Here is a 19,633-nt window from a genome sequence, read left to right as displayed (position 1 = left end):
TTTGGGGGCGACTTATTGGCCTTTGACTAAATGTCAGTCTTCGGACCATTTTTTCCTAATTTGATCCAGTAGTGGCCATCTTCCATGCTGATAGGTATTTTCTTGACTCTCTACAGTCATACCATGCTGGACATGCCAGATCTCGTCTGATCTTGGAAGCCAAGCAGCTTTGGGCCTGGTCAGTACCAGAAAGGGTGACCCTCTGGGAATACCGGGTACTGTAGCAATAAGGAACATACCTCCCGCTGATCAGCAAATTTCACCATAGTCAATCTTGCAATTTATTCACCCCAGCTGACCTGTCCTACAGGAGTCCGGATTCACAAAAGCCGGTTTTCTATTATCTCTCTTATGAATATACAAGTGTATATCCCTTGCTAAACAATCATACTTCAAAATCCTCATTTCTACCCAGTCTTCCAACCCCCGGCGCCTCTTTGCCACTGTTAACTCCTTCCTCTGCCCACCACCACCTCCTCTCCCTTCCTCATTGTCTGCTCTTGACTTTGCCACTTATTTCACATCAAGATTGACTCCATGCGTCAGGATATCACATCCCACCAGACCAGCAACCAGCCACCACCCATCCCTTGCCACCCCTCCCCTTCCCTATTACCAACTCTGACATCTTTCTCCCATGTATCTGGCGAGGAAGTCATGGCCCTCATCCGTCCCCCCCCACAACCTCCCCGCTCGACCCTATCCGCTGCCACCTCCTCCGCTACCTCTCTCCTTCTGCCTGTTCCCATCTTGCCCACCTTCTCAATCTCTCCCTTTCATCAGGCACTGTCCCCTCTGCCTTCAAGCATGCTCTTGTCTCCCCTATTCTTAAAAAACCTACCCTTGATCCTAACACTCTCTCCAACTATCGACCCATCTATCTCCTCCCCTTTGCCTCCAAACTTCTTGAGCGTTTTGTCTATCACCACCTCACTGCCTTTCTTTCCTCTCACTCACTGCTTGACCCATTCCAGTCTGGTTTCCGTTCTCTCCACTCCACTGAAACTGCCCTCACAAAAGTCTGCAATGACCTCCATGCAGCCAAATCTAAGGGCCACTACTCTCTGCTTATTCTTCTTGACCTCTCTGCTGCTTTTGACACTGTGGACCACCCTCTCCTTCTGCAAATCCTTCACTCTCTTGGTATGCGTGATACTGCCCTCTCCTGGCTGTCCTCCTACCTCTCTGATCGTTCCTTCTCTGTCTCCTCTCATGATGCTACCTCCTCCCCACTTCCACTAACTGTTGGTGTCCCCCAAGGCTCTGTTCTTGGTCCTCTCCTTTTCTCTCTCTATACGTCCTCTTTAGGTGAACTCATTAGTTCTTTTAACTTCCAATACCACCTCTATGCTGATGACACTCAAATCTACCTCTCCTCCCCTGATCTCTCCACGGCTCTCCTCACTCGTACTTCAAACTGTCTTTCTGCTATCTCTTCCTGGATGTCTCAGCGCTTTCTTAAACTCAACATGTCTAAGACTGAGCTGATCATCTTCCCACCCTCCCGCACAGCCTCACCTCCCACAATCCAATTATCCATTGATGGCATGACTACCTCCCCTAGCCCCCAAGTACGCTGTATTGGCGTAATCCTTGATTCCTCCCTCTCCTTCAAACCACACATTCAGCACCTCTCACAAACCTGTCATTTTCATCTCAAAAACATTTCTAGAATCAGACCTTTTCTCACCCAGGATGCCACTAAGATCATTATTCACTCACTGATTATTTCCAGACTGGACTACTGTAATCTCCTCCTAACTGGCCTCCCTGACAATTACCTCTCTCCACTCCAATCTATCCTCAATGCTGCTGCCGGCTCATCTTCCTCACCAAACGCACTACGTCTACCTCCCCTCTCCTACAGGCCCTCCACTGGCTTCCCGTCCCTTTCAGAAAACAATTCAAGCTTCTCACACTCACTTACAAAGCTCTCACCCACTCCTCCCCATCTACATCTCTGACCTTATCTCCCTTTACTCTCCCACCCGTCCTCTTCGCTCTGCTAATGCACGCCGACTCTCCTGTCTTCTGATTACTTCCTCCCACTCCTATCTCCAAGATTTTTCACGTGCTGCTCCCTTTCTCTGGAATTCTTTACCTCTCCCCCTCAGACTCTCTACAAAACTTCAAACGGGCTCTTAAGACCCATTTCTTTACCAAACCTAGCCAAATCTCAACCTAACCCTCTGTTCCATGCTCTCTATGTACCCCATCTGTGTCACCCCTGTCTGTCTACCCCTCCCCTTAGAATGTAAGCTCTCATGAGTAGGGCCCTCTTCCCTCATGTGCTTATACTTTTCTTACTTTAATAATCCTCAACTGCCCAGATCCCGCAGTTTTTTGGCCACCTGGAACTTATCTTTATGTTTACTGGTGTAGTTATGCTTAGTTGCCCTGTACTTGTCCTATATTGTCTTCAACTGTAAGTCACTGTTTTCCTGTTTTGATTATGTGCATATGTACTCTGTAATTGGGCGCTGCGGAACCCTTGTGGTGCCATATAAATAAAGGATAATAATAATAATAATAATAATAATATCAAATCATAATTTCATAGAGATAACAGGAATATCTCATATTTTCGCTTCTGACAAACGTCAAACATTAATACTCGCTTACAAACCAGTGGGTGTACAGATAAACTCTCTGTCACCCTCTATATATATATATATATATATATATATATAAGTGAGTTACATATCACATCATCGTCATTGAATTTTTGTTGTTTAATACTTGTTTTAACTTATACTGCTGACATACAGCAATATTTTTATCATCCTTTCGTCTGTGTACAACATTAAAAGTTAAGTTTTATCCAATCTTTCACATAAATTGAAATAGCCCTATCCATTTTTCTACCAGTTTATATAAAAAAAGTGTGCCCCTGAGAGACATAATTAATAGTCCCCTTTTTTTGCCTCTCTGCAAAACAACCCTTTAATAACCACATGTAGATACGCCTCTACTCTCCCTGCTGCCTCAGAGGGACTGCTTCCAGCATGCTGAACTGCCAGGTGTCTGAGGGCGACTCCCTACCTGATTCTCCTGAATCTCAAGATAAGGTAATGCCGCCTATGGACTCACCTGTTACCTTTCGGGAAATGGTCAACACCATCACACAAGCTATTGGCCCCCTTTTAAAAGCCCAAATTTAAGCTATCACTCAGAAATTCTCACAGCTAACACAGAGTGCTAGCAATAGAACACAGACCGCGTGAGACGTTTGCAAAGGTGGTGGAGCAGACAAAACAGATTAGCAGACATCAGCAAGAATTACATCATTTGTACAACAAAGTCCAAGACTTGAAAAACAGTTCACTTAGACAAAATTTGAGAGTTATAGGGCACCCGGATTCCTGAAAGGGCCAAGAATTATTTGATTTCTTACGTCTTTCTTTGCCAGAATTGTTGCAGGTCCAAGATAGGTGCCAGGACCTTATCAATGAAAGAGCACATAGAATTGGCCCAATGAGTACACAAGAGGGAGCCAGGCCCAGAGCTGTGATTTTTAAGTCTCTCAATTATTTGCACAAGTAATTGCTGTTGTCTGTTCCCGCAAACAAAGAAATATTATCTGGAAAGGTAATAAAATATTAATATTTCAAGACTATTCTGCTGAGCTAACCAAAGCAAGAAAAGAGTTTGCTCCACTGTGTTCACATTTAATCTAAGATGAGCAAAAATTCGCACTTCTTTACCAGGCGTGGCTGCACATTTATGAAGGTTCAGGCTTCAAGAATTTTCTATCAACCTCAGATGCAGTAGCATACTTGAAGGAAAAGGGTGGCACTGTGGCTTCTAACACGCCAATGTCTGACTGTGATTGATTCCCATGTTTGGACGACACTAGTTCTAACCTTCAGTCTAACTCAGTAAGGATAACAAATTATGATAATTAGCAGAATTTGATATACTTTAGATCACATACTGGTGGCCGCCCATCGCTGGGCAAGGCCACCCAGCATGCTGACCGGAGCCTCCTCCACTTCAACAAGCAGAATATTGTAAATGCTTTGCAATTTCTGCTTGTTAGCAGAAATTGTGGGAGCCTCCTGCCAGTGCAGCTTAGCCGCAGGAGACGCGCCGCCATTTTCCTGATCGCGGCGGCTGCGTGTGAGGTCACAAAATAAATGCAGTTAAAATGCTCTATGGCAACGGGCGAATTATGGTGACATCATCAGTGGGTGTCGGCATAACAGACCCGCGCCTTTTGGCGTCCTCACTTGTGCTGCACATCTTCTTTATAAGGTATGTTTTTATTCTTGTCTGTGTCCTGATGACGAGATGTATTAAATCTCGAAACGTTGATTGAATAACCTGCTCTATCTGTGTTTTATCCGAGTGCCGCCCACATTGTCTGCTATATTGAGTCACCAGCCTTGGTAACCAGGTTGGGCTCCGGGACTGTCATCGCTGTTATTGGTGTGCTACCAGAAATTGAGCTGTTTGTATCGGATGTTCCTTCTGGCAAGGACGGTACTTCCATGGTTTAAGCACCCTATTGTTTATATACTTTGCTCATCACTTAAGGATTGTTTGTTGTTAGCCTGAGATGGCTGAATCTTCCACTGAGGTGACGGGGGACATGCTGGCAGCTGTTAACCTAGCCATACTTACACAGAGATCTGTTTTAACTTTTTCTGAATCCGAAGCTGACAACATATTATTTGAACAGCAGCTTAAGGATGATGCTGAAGTGCAACCTATAGCGCATTTGTACAAGGACTGGCTTAAGTTAAAACAGAGAGAAGTTGATTACCTGTATCACAGGATCATCTTGAGTGATTATTATAAGGAAAAACGTATACCGCGTTGATTTAGAGTGCTTATTGCACCTACCATTGCCCGATTTAATGTTGCGTTCTACAAGCGGTGGATCGCCGTGCTGAACAAATGTAGTTTTGATCTACTATTACTTGTTATTGAAGAGTCAGCCAGGGAGCTGAATGTGGCACGGGAGAGACTTTCTTTGAGGCTGCACATAAACAGACCTTTGAAAAAGATACGACTACAAACTGGGTTTTAAAACTCAATGGACAGATATTGACATACAGACGTGAGCTCATTTAGTTTAAGGAACAGAAACTGGTGAATGTGAACACTGATTATGAGATAAATAGGGTGCATCAGTGGGCATCTGCGGGACAAAGGGAACATGGCCATTTCAGGAAACAATGCAATTACAAGCAAATGTGGCAGTCTGACTCGTCACAAGATCAGGCAACTAACAGTATCTCTGATACCCAGATGATGACTGTACATACCAATACATCTTCCCCTTTAGGGGTGTGCACCCACAGAGGGTACGAAGGAGGAGGCGGTTCACATGCCAAGGGGGCCAGAGTAAGACCCCCGCTCCCACGGAGGAAATAATATTCAATTTGCCATCACATCCACTTACAGCTGTAGAGACACGAGTGCTCAGCAACGGACTTACTTTTGTTCACACAGTGCGTTTTGATGGGATTCAGTGGGAAGTGGAAAAATACAAGCTTAACTGTAAACTGAAATTACATAAATTTTTCAATGGTGCAAAAGCACAATCTGTTGCTGAGGTTGAGCAATTGATTCCTGCACAGGTGCTTAGTTTGCAAAAGAGGTCTCATTTTGATCCTTTAATAGGATGGTGGCTAATGATGTATCTTGTGATATCTTACCTGATTTGATGTGTCAGAAGTCTATTAATAATCTCAGCAGGGAGGAATTCGATGCACTAACGTACGTGATCTTTCCAAATGTACCAACATCGTGATACGTCCCGCTGACAAAGGCGGGTGTTATGATTCCAGCACTCCTGACGAGAGGAGATCTTATGACAATGACCAGAGCGCTGGAATGGAATGCTGGTAACAGGAGCAGGAAAGACTAGTTGCCCCTGGCGCCCTAACTCTATTGTCTCACCCGAGCTATCGGAAATCCCTTGCGAGACTATGGTTTCTTGAGCCCTTGGCAGCCACGTTTGAAGGGCGGATTATGTCTGCCCAACTCCAGTGCCCCCCGGTCTTAATGAGAGACAAAGGGAAATCCGAGGCAGGATGATAACAAGAGGACCTCTGACTGACAACAGGCCAGGGGCAACAAGCTAACTAGCAAAGACCTAAAGTATGTGCGGAAAAACCGCCAGGGAAAAGGACAACCAAAAATCCACTTGTCCAATACTCCTACCCAGCACCGCCGGATACCAGAGTGGACCTGTGGAAGCGGAACCCTCCGCAAAATGCTCAAAAACACAAATAATAAATGGTAAAGCGGCCAAGCGGCAACACACGGCAAAGCCGCTACTCACGAACACCACTGGATGTTAAACGGTGATCAGTCAGGACTCCAGGAACAAGATGACAACTTCCGAGTACAGAACTACTGGGGACTGGAACGACCGGATACAGCAAGACTGGAAACAGACTCTCAGCAAACAAGGACAGCATGCAGGAAGCTATTACCGGCGTCTGTGAGAAGCCCTGAGAGTGCATATAACAGGAGTCCTCCAATCAGCTGCTGACAGGGCTGATTACACAAATGTCGTGCAGCTTCCTTGCTGCACGGCCAGGAAACAGGTGCACAATCATTTTAACTGGACCCAGCAACGGGGAACGCGGTCCGCCAGTGGCGTCCCCGTTGCTAGGGTCCGTGCGGCTCAGCGCGCCCGGCGTCTAGCGTTGCCAGGGAGCCGGCGGCTGTACGCGTACGGCGTCCCTGGTTGCTAGGCGCCGGGCTGCACCGACGAGCGGACCCCGGCACCTAACAGTACCCCCCCTTGAGGAGGGGTCAAGGAACCCCTAAAGCCAGGCTTCCGAGGAAATTCCCGAAAAAATGCCCTCTTGAGCCTCGGGGCATGAAGATCCTTATCCAGGACCCAAGACCTTTCCTCTGGACCATAGCCTCTCCAGTGAACCAGAAAATAAAGCCTGCCCCGGGACAATTTGGAATCGAGAACCTTCTCCACCAGGAACTCCTGTTGTCCCTGTACATCCACTGGAGATCTTCCCTGAGAGATCTTCCGAGGAAATCTACTGGAAGAAACGTATGGTTTCAACAGGGAGCAATGAAACGTATTTCCAATCCGGAGAGATCTTGGTAAACGTAACCGGAAAGCAACTGGGTTGACTTTTTTAATAATATGAAATGGTCCAATAAATTTGGGTCCCAATCTAGCCGAGGATTGTCGAAGTCTAATGTTACGAGTCGACAACCATACCCTATCTCCCACCTTAAAAGTGCAAGGACATCGGAGCCTGCCAGAAAATTTTTTCTCTTGAAAGGCCGCTTTTCTGAGAGCAAGGTGCACTTTTTTCCAAATGGCTCTGAGATGGGAGGTTAAGGTTAGCGAGGAAACTGAGGAATGTTGAAAAAAAAAGAATTAGCTCTGGGGTGAAAACCAAAAACTTAAAAGAATGGAGACACATTAGTGGAGGAATGACAAGAATTATTGTAAGCAAACTCCGCCAATGGAAGAAACTCGGACCAATCATTCTGGAGTTTGGCTGAGTACAAACGCAAATACTGTTTTAATGATTGGTTAACTCGCTCGGTTTGCCCGTTGGATTGGGGGTGGTAACCGGATGTTAATGACAATTTCATCTTTAATGAAGCACAAAAACACTTCCAGAATTGTGCAATGAATTGTGGACCCCGATCAGAAACAATATCAGTGGGCAACCCATGAAGTCTCAAAACATGGCGGAGAAACAAAACTGCCAATCCTTGGGCAGATGGCAGTCGGGGAAGAGCAATGAAATGAGCCATCTTGCTAAAACGGTCCACTACCACCCATATGACTCGGAATCCGGCTGAAAGGGGAAGGTCTACCACAAAATCCATGGAAATATGAGACCATGGCCTGAGGGGGAAATTTAAAGGCATAAGTTGCCCGATAGGCAAGGAACGGGGAACCTTATGCTGTGCACAAACCTGACATGAAAAAACAAACTCCTTAACGTCTTTAGAAAGACCAGGCCACCATACTGAGCGGGAGACTAACTCCAAAGTCTTAGAGATCCCCGGATGCCCAGAAACTTTGTTATCATGGAACTCAGTCAAAACAGTAGCTCTCAAAAACTCAGGGACGTAAAGATGACCAGCAGGAGTATTTCCAGGAGCTTGGTGTTGAAGCTGTTTTAACTGGGTAAATAAATCTGGTGTGAGGCCTGCCCAAATGACTGAAGATGGAAGTATGGGAGTAACAGGACTGTTATTGTGAACCGGAAGAAAACTGCGTGACAGGGCATCCGCCTTGGTATTCTTGGAACCTGGACTGAAAGTGATAATAAATTTGAAACGAGTAAAGAATAAAGCCCAACGAGCCTGCCGGGCATTCAGCCGCTTAGCTGATTCGATGTATTGCAGGTTTTTATGGTCAGTCAATACTGAAATAGTATGTGTTGCTCCCTCCAGCCAATGCCTCCACTCCTCGAAAGCCCATTTTATTGCCAGTAACTCCCGGTTACCAACGTCATAGTTGGATTCAGCGGAGGAGAATTTCCTGGACATAATGGCACAAGGATGTAGTTCCAGAGACTCCGGATCCTTTTGAGATAGGATAGCCCCCACTCCAACCTCCGAGGCATCAACCTCCACAACGAAGGGCAATTCTGGATTGGGATGTCTGAGGACTGGAGCCGAGACAAAAGCTTGTTTCAGGGCCCGAAAGGACAACTCAGCTTCACGCGACCAGTTGGTAGGATCCGCTCCTTTCTTCGTCAGAGCCACAATGGGAGCAACCAGGTTGGAAAAAGAATGAATGAACCTCCTATAATAATTTGCAAACCCTAAAAAGCGCTGAATTGCTTTTAAATTGGTGGGTTGCGCCCAACTAAGGATGGCCTGGAGCTTCTTAGGTTCCATGAAAAATCCCCGAGGGGAAATAATGTACCCTAAAAAAGATACCTCCGTGACATGAAACTCACATTTCACCAGCTTGGCATATAGATGATTCTCACGTAACTTTTGAAGAACCTGACGCACCTGGGTAACATGTTGTTCAATTGAGTCAGAATAAATCAGGATGTCGTCTAAGTAAACGACCACGAATTTCCCTAGGAAGTCACGGAGCACATCGTTAATGAGGTCCTGGAAAACTGCTGGAGCGTTAGACAAGCCGAACGGCATCACCAGGTACTCGTAGTGACCCGACTGAGTACTGAAAGCCGTCTTCCACTCATCTCCAGACTTGATTCGGATGAGGTTATACGCTCCTCTTAGGTCAATTTTAGAAAAAATCACAGCCGAACGCAGCTGATCAAAGAGGACAGAAATCAGCGGCAGAGGATAAGTATTTTTTACTGAGATTTTATTCAGGGCTCTAAAGTCAATGCAAGGTCTAAGCGAGCCATCCTTTTTCTCCACAAAGAAGAAGCCTGCACTTAAAGGAGATTTTGATGGCCTAATAAATCCTTTCCCTAGGCTCTCCTTAACATAATCATTCATGGCCGCAGTTTCTGGCCCGGATAAAGCATATAACCTTCCCTTTGGCAATGCGGCACTAGGAATTAGCTCAATAGCACAATCATAAGGCCGATGTGGAGGCAGAATGTCTGCATTGCCCTTGGAGAACACATCAGCAAACTCTTGGTATTCCACGGGAATGAGTTCAGGAATGGCAGCTGCTATTCTGACTCGAAACGTAATACATTCCTTATCACAGAAGGTACCCCATTGTGAAATCTCCCCCGACCGCCAATCAATGGTGGGATTATGAAAGGCCAGCCAAGGGTGACCCAGAACCACTGGAACTGCTGGGCAATGGGTAAGGAAGAACTCGATTTTTTCAGAATGAAGAGCTCCTACCGTAAGTAGTACAGGGGGTGTACAGAGGGAAATAACCCCATTGGACAGTGGACTCCCATCTAAGCCATGCATGGTGACACACCTACCCAAAGATAACTGAGGAATGCCTAAGGCCTTAGCCCAAGTTAAATCCATAAAGTTTCCTGCAGCTCCACTGTCAACAAAAGCTGACACCGAAGAACTGAGGCTGCCAAAGGAAACTTTAGCTGGGACTAAAAGGGAGTTATTCGAGGAGATAAGCTGCAGACCTAGGTGAACCCCCTCACAATTCACCTGGTCGAGGCGTTTCCCGACTTGTTCGGACAATTACGAGCAAAATGTCCCTTACCCCCACAGTACAAACAAAGACCAGAGTTTTGCCTTCTGGCTCTTTCTTCAGGAGACAGTCGGGAGAGACCCATCTGCATGGGCTCCTCTACGTCCTCAGGAATGGAATATACACATGGAGTTGACCTGACAGGTGCTCCTTTTTCAGCCCTCCGCTCTCTGAGACGACGATCAATCTTAATAGAAAGCTCCATGAGTTTATCGAGAGTCTCAGGAGCGGGATACTGAAGGAGACTGTCTTTTATAGACTCTGATAAGCCGAGGCGAAACTGACTGCGCAGGGCTGGGTCATTCCAGCCACAGTCCTTCTACCAACGGCGAAACTCCGTACAATAAACCTCTGCAGGATTCCTACCCTGTCTGAGAGCGCGCAACTGACCTTCAGCGGATGCCTCTCTATCAGGGTCATCATACAATAGCCCTAAAGACCCAAAAAAGGCGTCTACTGACAACAAGGCCGGATCCTCTGCTTTTAAACCAAATGCCCAGGTCTGAGGATCCCCCTGGAGCAAAGAAATAATAATCCCAACCCGCTGAGATTCAGTACCCGAGGAGATCGGTCTTAAACGAAAATAAAGTTTACAGGATTCTTTAAAATTAAAAAACTCTTTCCTATCACCAGAAAAACGGTCAGGCAAATGCATCTTTGGTTCAGGGACTACCTTCGGGGAAGTTCGCAAAAGATCTTCCTGCGACTTCACCCGAAGGGAAAGATCCTGAACCATCTGAGTAAGTTCTTGAATCTGGCTGACTAAGAGCTGACCAGGATTTGGCCCTAAACCTGTTGGATTCATGAGGCCCATAAACTCTTACAAAACTGAATGAGAAAAAAATTAAACCCCGTTTAATTTTAAGTTTTGGTGTGGCCGGTAATAATGTTATGATTCCAGCACTCCTGACCAGAGGAGATCTTATGACAATGACCAGAGCGCTGGAATGGAATGCTGGTAACGGGAGCAGGAAAGACTAGTTGCCCCTGGCGCCCTAACTCTATTGTCTCACCCGTGCTATCGGAAATCCCTTGCGAGACTATGGTTTCTTGAGCCCTTGGCAGCCACGTTTGAAGGGCGGATTATGTCTGCCCAACTCCGGTGCCCCCCGGTCTTAATGAGAGACAAAGGGAAATCCGAGGCAGGATGATAACAAGAGGACCTCTGACTGACAACAGGCCAGGGGCAACAAGCTAACTAGCAAAGACCTGAAGTATGTGCGGAAAAACCACCAGGGAAAAGGACAACCAAAAATCCACTTGTCCAATACTCCTACCCAGCACCGCCGGATACCAGAGTGGACCTGTGGAAGCGGAACCCTCCGCAAAATGCTCCAAAACACAAATAAATGGTAAAGCGGCCAAGCGGCAACACACGGCAAAGCCGCGACTCACGAACACCACTGGATGTTAAACGGTGATCAGTCAGGACTCCAGGAACAAGATGACAACTTCCGAGTACAGGACTACTGGAGACTGTAACGACCGGATACAGCAAGACTGGAAACAGACTCTCAGCAAACAAGGACAGCATGCAGGAAGCTATTACCGGCGTCTGTGAGAAGCCCTGAGAGTGCATATAAACAGGAGTCCTCCAATCAGCTGCTGACAGGGCTGATTACACAAATGCCGTGCAGCTGCCTTGCTGCACGGCCAGGAAACAGGTGCACAATCATTTTAACTGGACCCAGCAACGGGGAACGCGGTCCGCCAGTGGCGTCCCCGTTGCTAGGGTCCGTGCGGCTCAGCGCGCCCGGCGTCTAGCGTTGCCAGGGAGCCGGCGGCTGTACGCGTACGGCGTCCCTGGTTGCTAGGCGCCGGCCGCACCGACGAGCGGACCCCGGCGCCTAACAGCGGGGCGATAGTGGTGCAGAATGTCGATGTATATAGATCTGAATTAGAGCGACAACTTAGTGACACGTCTGTGTATCGACTTATTGAGAGTGATCCTACAGCTGTGTTTACTAGAAAAGTTTCTGATAGACTGAGAAGGGCATGTGATGATCTGTGAGACACTAATAAAGGCATTAATGGTTGAACATCCAGTGGTACCTATTTTATATTCTGTACCTAAAATTCACAAATCTTTAGAGTGTCAACCAGGTCATCCCATTATCGCTGCCAGAAACAGGCTTTTTCGTCATATTGCCACATATCTTGATGCTATGTTGCAGCCTTGTATACTCAGTACTTACTTGACATAACTTCTTTTCTTAACAAATTGCGTGATTTGGGTCCTATACTGCATCACAGCTTAATATGCAATATTGATATTTCCAGTCTCAATACTGTGATTCCCAATACACAGGGCTTGGAAGCTGTGCGGCAACTTATTGTTGGCAATCCTCTATATTTGGGCCCAGACGTTGAGTTATTTATAGAGTTGTTGAATATGGTGCTTACTAACAATTATTTTTTGTTTTTGACGGTAGATATTACCTGCAGGTGTCTGGCTGTGCGATGGGGTCCAATGTGGCCCCATCGTACGCTAATGCCTACATGTATATGGTGGAACAAACTTTGTATTTTGATGATACCAGCTTTGCCGATAACATGTTAATGTATGTGCGCTATATTGATTACCTCTTTGTCATTTGTTCCAATACTCAGGAGAGCTTTTAGAAATGTATACAACTACATATTGCCTCCACACACCCAGTGAAGTTCACTTTTAACATCAGTAATATGTCTGTTAACTACTTGGATGTGCGCATTAATCTAAGTGAAGAGGTGATTACTACTGAACTGTACAATAAGCTCACCGATAGGAATACCTTACTTCATGCTACCAATGCTACCAGTTTCCACCCTCGGAGCATGAAGTATGGGCTACCCTATTCCCAGTTCTTGCGTACTAGGTACATTTGTAGTGATACAGCGGTTGCTGGCACATATATTGATGGTATGATACTTAAATTTGCCTCCAGGGGTTATGATAGAGCATTGCTAAATGAGGCTAAGATCAAGGCTATGGATATTCCTAGAGAGATCTTATTAGCTAAGAAACACCGTACCGATAATATTAAACGCATGCCTTGGTTAAATCACTACAATGTTGCCAGTAGTGAAATTGCTAGGGTCCTGAAAATGTATTGGACTTTTGTATCATCTGATGTTGATTTAAACTTGGGTAACACCAGGATCATGCCCCGCTACACACGTGGCAGGAGTATTAGAGATTAGGTGATGAAGACAGACATCACTGGTTTTAAAGAGCAGCAGAGTGAACAGGGATGATTTCTTACTCGACAAAATGGGTGCTATAGATGTCTTAATTGTGTTACTTGCAGGTCTTTAACCACAGGACACTTTTTCTATCATCCACATAGTGGTAGGAAATATACGATATGGCACAGGGTTACCTGTACCACTAAGTTCATAATTTATCTCCTGTCATGTCCCTGTGGTTTATGTTATGTCGGGAAGACCGAACGTACATTACGGGAGCACATTGCCAATCACAAATCCGCCATGCGGGCTGCTCTTATTAATGGTAGGATTGACCTGCCGGTGGCTAGACATTTTTTAACAGCCAGACATAGTCTGGCAGTCATGCGCTATATCAATATTGACCATGTTCCATTAATGTTAAGAGGTGGCAACAGAGCTCTACGGTTATTACAAAAGGAGTCCCGATGGATACATGAATTAAAGAGGCCATGGGGCTTCATTGTTTTTTGTGATCGGTATTGTTAGAGCCGTTTGTCCCTGTATTTGCATAAACCGCTCTTTCATGCATGAGTGGTCGTGACCTGCATGTAACGTCAATTAACAGAATTTGGGACAGATTTTTTCATTGTAATATGCTAGATAGTTCTTCCTTAATTATCACGTGATTGGTAATATATTTATGATGCAGATTATTGTATTTTATTGTCTATTTGTTGATCATTTTAGCTGCATTTATTTTGTGTTAAGTAGGAGTTCGGGTACAGCTGTAACATGTATCAGACTGTGTTTTGTGTTCACTAAGGTAACTATGGCAATGGGTGAACTATGGTGACGTCATCAGTGGGCATCAGCATAACGGACCCGCGCCTTTCGGTGTCCTCACGTGTGCTGCACATCTTTTTTAGAAGGTAAGTTTTTATTCTTGTCTGTGTCCTGATGACAAGATGTATTAAATTTCAAAACGTTGATTGCAAAGCCTGCTCTACATGTGCTTTATCTGAGTGCCACCCACAGTGTCTGATATATACACACACACACACACACACACACACACACACACACACACACACACACACACACACACACACACAATGTATGTGTATACACAGTGTGCCTGACTATATACATTGAAATAACTTTAAAACATGGGTTGGGGAACCTTCTGACCTCTGACTGTTGTTGAACTACACTTACCAGTATGCTCTGCAACAGTTTTGCCTTATTGTGTAAGCATTTTGGTATGTGTTCACTAAGCAGGGATAACCCTGTTCAACTCAATTTTTCGAATGGTTACAGCAGAGAAACCCTCTAAATTATGTTTTAATTGTAATAAACAGTAACTAATATTCGGCCCAGCAATTTGTTAATTAGTTATGCCACAGAGGCATGTAGTGCCTCCTGGCTCATCGAGGTCATTAGTTCTTAGATAATCTTTAAAACAAAATGTAAATTTTAATAATAAAGAAAATGTAATTATATATGTTTACATATAGGAAACATGTCTGAACATTACCTTATTTTAAACATGTCATTTGTGATTTTACAGCAACAAAGCTTAAGGTAAGTCAATTCAAGGACAATTAAAAATCTTGGGGTTCTGATACAGTGTATACTAAAATATTTGCTACCCGCTGGTGTATAATATTAATTAGAATTTTCTAAATGCTGTTTAATTCATATTAAAATCAATATGTGTTTATAGTTTTGCTATTAATTTCCCGATTTTCAGGGGTAAGTAAATAAATATATATATATATATATATATATATATATATATATATAATGGAGAGGGACGGCGGCACTCAGAGTCTTTCACTCCCAAGTAAATCAAAGCAAGAAGTGCATTTATTGGTCAACGTTTCGGGGGACGGACCCCCTTCCTCAGGACACTGCAAACTAGTGACAATACAAAGAAAAACAACTTAAATACCTTACCTATACCGGGTACCTGCGTCTGCATCCACGTCCCCGCCGTAGGTACCCGGTATAGGTAAGGTATTTAAGTTGTTTTTCTTTGTATTGTCACTAGTTTGCAGTGTCCTGAGGAAGGGGGTCCGTCCCCCGAAACGTTGACCAATAAATGCACTTCTTGCTTTGATTTACTTGGGAGTGAAAGACTCTGAGTGCCGCCGTCCCTCTCCATTCTGCATATTGGGGTCGCCATACCCCTAGGAGGGCACCGGAGCGATACCCCTACGGGGACAACGGAGTGCCGGGCTGCCACCATGGACTATATATATATATATATATATATATATATATATAAATATATATATATATATATATATATATTTTATGCTCTGCAACAGTTTTGCCTCATTGTTTGTGTAAGCATTTTGGTATGTATTTACTAAGCAGGAATAAGCCCGTTCAACCCAATTTACTAAAAGGTAAGAAACCCTCCAAATTATGTTTTAATTGTTATAAACAGAAACTAATATTTGGCCCATCAATTTGTTAACTAGTTATGCCACAGAGGCATATAGTGCCTAATGGCTCATTTGTAGTGCCTCATGGCTCATTGAGGTCATTAGTTCCTAGATAATGGAAAGTGAGAATTCTTATCAATATTGGCAAAGCAGTTAACGGCTGCTGCAGTGAGCATTAAAAAACACCAATTTGCAAGACAAAGTGCAATTTTTAGTGTTGCACTGCCATGTGTTTTAACAATTGAATAATTTTCTGATGCATGTTCTTTTATTATTATTTTTATTGCCATCAGCAACAGCAAACTTTTTACTTCAATTTAAAACCAAATACGCTATGTTTCTACATATGTTTGCAAAAACTAACATGCGAGAATATCAAAGTACCACTTGTTTTGCACATATATATGTATGCATATATGAATCATGGGGGTCATTCCGAGTTGTTCGCTCGCAAGCTGCTTCTAGCAGCTTTGCACACGCTAAGCCGCCGCCTACTGGGAGTGAATCTTAGCATTTTAAAATTGCGAACGAAAGATTAGCAGAATTGCGAATAGACACTTCTTAGCAGTTTCTGAGTAGCTCCAGACTTACTCGGCATCTGCGATCAGTTCAGTGCTTGTCTTTCCTGGTTTGACGTCACAAACACACCCAGCGTTCGCCCAGACACTCCTCCGTTTATCCAGCCACTCCCGCGTTTTTCCCAGAAACGGTAGCGTTTTTTCGCACACACCCATAAAACGGCCAGTTTCCGCCCAGAAACACCCACTTCCTGTCAATCACACTCCGATCACCAGAACGAAGAAAAAACCTTGTAATGCCGTGAGTAAAATACCTAACTGCATAGCAAATTTACTTGGTGCAGTCGCACTGCGGACATTGCGCATGCGCATTAGCGACTAATCGCTCCGTTGCAAGTAAAAAATAACGAGCGAACAACTCGGAATGACCCCCCATGTCTGAACATGTCGCAGCACTGTTGTATAATATAAATTAGAATTTTCTTAAGTATGTATTAACTAAGCAGGGATAACCTTGTTCAACCCAATTTACCAAAAAGGTAAGAAACCCTCTAAATGATATGTTTTAATTGTTAGAAACAGAAACCAATATTCGGCCCATCAATTTGTTAACTAGTTACTCCACAGAGGCATGTAGTGCCTCATGGCTAATTGAGGTCATTAGTTCCTAGATAACGGAAAGGCAGAATTATTATTAATATTGGCAAAGCAGAGTTAATAGCTGCTGCAGTGAGCATTAAAAAAACACCAAGTTTGCAAGAAAAAGTGCAATTTTTTGTGTTGCACTGCATTGTGTTTTAACAACTGAATCATTTTCTGATGCATGTTCTTTTATTATTATTTTTATTGCCATCAGCAACAGCAATTGTTTTACTTCAATTTAAAAGCAAATACGCTATGTTTCTACATATGTTTGCATTAAATATTGTGCAAGAATGTCAAAGTACAGCTTGTTTTACACATATATATGCATGCATATATGAATCATGTCTGAATATATCCCAGCACTGCTGTATAATATAAATTAGAATTTTCTAAATGCTGTTTAAATAGTAATAAAAAAATAAAAAGGCTATGTAGTATTGATGTTAAATATTCCGCATAGGCTTGAAAAACTTTTGAAACAGTGTTTGTTGTTTTGCATGTCATTAACAGGCATGGTGCCATCTAAGCTGTAGTTAATACCCACCCCACCGGACCTCTGTCAGACATAGGTCATGCTATCATTGTGCCAGGCTGTGTACTGCCAACATTAATTATGCAGGAGTCTGTTTGACAGCCACTACTATGAACATCTAAGCCTTTTTTAATTTGCTCTGTCATCATTAATCACGCATAGACCTGGTAATTTAAATCAGCATTCTTTTTGCAGGATATCATATATCCTTAAATTGTTCCATATGTATGCTGGTCTGAAATAATAGCCATTGGAATGTCAGACTAGCAACATTTGTGTTACTTTAAATCTTGTAATTGTGTCATAATGTGTAACAGCGCTGATGTTAAAATGAACAGTGATGTATTTAACATAATAACTCGCTGATTATCTGTCAGAATTTCTATGACAGGTGTTGCGTGACATTCTTTTCAAAGCAATTATCTTTTGATACAGCTTGATATCAAGCTGTATCAACTTTATATCAAGCTGTATCAAAATGTTATCAAAGGGGGCGTGTCGACCTGTCAAAAGCAATTAAGTTTGATAAAAAGGTGCTCTCTATACTACTCAACAGCAATACAATAGCATAATTTCCAACTGCCAGATATCTTTGACACAACATTAAAGAGATAACCTGCTGTGTCCCAACACCTTCATGGGCTTTTTCCTGGTCCAGTCCAAAACCCAGGTCGCCTTAGCCCGGGGAACCCAAACTGTTGTGCCCTTTCCTGCAAACACCCGGGGTGGCATCTGGACTGGACTGCCACATATCCTTCCCCTAAGCTTCGAGACTATTGGTGAAGCGGAGTCTTTCTTTGGTGCACATACCTGCTCACCGATCTCAACAGGCATACCCCTTTTCGGGTTGGTCTCTCTCCGAGTCCCCCTCTCCCCTCTAGCTTCACCCAACAGAACTCTGCATATTTTGAAGAGAGGAACTTCCTTGAATGGTCATCCGCATTGCCCTGTAATCCTCCTGCTCTGTGTTGGACTTTGAAGTACGGCTGGAGGGCAATGAACCACCGTGTTACCTGGGCATTGGTCTCCATATTCAGGCACATCTATTGGAGCGGAGCGTGATTGGTGATTAAGGTGAACTCCCAGGAGATAGTACCTCAGAGTCTCTACTGCCCACTTGATAGCCAGGCATTCCTGCTCTGCCATGGCATATTGCTGTTCCCTAGGCAGTAGTTTCTTACTGAGGTAGAGGACTGGTTTTTCTTCACCACCTACCTCCTGAGACAATACTGCACCGATGCCTGTTCCTGAAGCTTCCATCTGCTGGATGAACCTTTTACTAAAGTCTGGGGCTATCCACACTGGTGCTTTACACAGGGCACTTTTTAAATCCTTCCAGGCCTCATGTGCCTGGAATGTCCACACAAGCTTGTCTGGACTTTGCTTTTTCAAGCAATCAGTGAGCGGGGCTGCTCTTGTGGCAAAGTTCGGGATAAACTTGTGGTAATATCCCACTAGGCCTAAGAAGGCCCTGAGTTGGGTTCTCCTCTCAGGCCTTGGCCAGGCAGCAACCGCATCCGCTTTAATGACCTGAGGTTTGATTTAGCCCCGGCCCACCACGTACCCCAATTACTTAGCATCCGACATACCTATCGTACACTTCTCTGGGTTGGCTGTGAGGCCGTGGAAGCGTAGAGACTTTAATACAGCTTCCACTTTGGCCAGATGAGACTCCCAGTCGTCTCTGAAGATAATGTCATCTAGGTACGTGGCTGCGTACTTTCAGTGGGGCTAAAGGAGCTTGTTCATAGCCCGCTGGAACATGGCCGGGGCCCCGTGAATACCAAATGGCAAGACTCGATACTGAAACAGGCCATCTGGGGTGGAAAAGCCATTTTCTCCTTGGCAGCCTCAGTGAAGGGAATCTGCCAACAGCTTTTAGTAAGGTCAAGAGTGGTCAGGTATTGGCTTTGGGCCAGTTGCTCGATCATATTTTCAATGCGTGGCATGGGATAGGCATCAAATTTAGATACTTGGTTCAACCTTCGGAAGTCGTCGCAGAACTGCAGTGACCAGGCGGCTTGGGAATCAGCACTATGGGGTTATTCCACCCACTGGTGAACTCTTCAATAACCTCCAGGTGTAACATTTCCTCCACTTCCTTGCGTACTGCGTCCCTCTTTGCCTCGGGTATTCGATATGGCCACAGATTGACCACTAACACCGGAGGAGTAACGATATCAAGCTAGATGATCTTTGTCCTCCCTGGAATTGCCAAAAAGACATCTGAATT

General features: G+C 44.5%; 1 pseudogene; it reads left to right on the top strand.

The window, feature by feature from the left end:
• The first annotated feature begins 108 nt into the window (after positions 1-108).
• LOC134896023 (5S ribosomal RNA) lies at positions 109-227 on the top strand (annotated as a pseudogene).
• The last annotated feature ends 19,406 nt before the right edge of the window (positions 228-19,633 follow it).

The sequence above is a fragment of the Pseudophryne corroboree genome, chromosome 3, assembly GCF_028390025.1.
Source record: "Pseudophryne corroboree isolate aPseCor3 chromosome 3, aPseCor3.hap2, whole genome shotgun sequence".
Classification (NCBI taxonomy): Eukaryota; Metazoa; Chordata; class Amphibia; order Anura; family Myobatrachidae; genus Pseudophryne; species Pseudophryne corroboree.
Note: the sequence above shows the minus strand (reverse complement) of the source record. Positions and strands in the feature narration are given on the sequence as shown.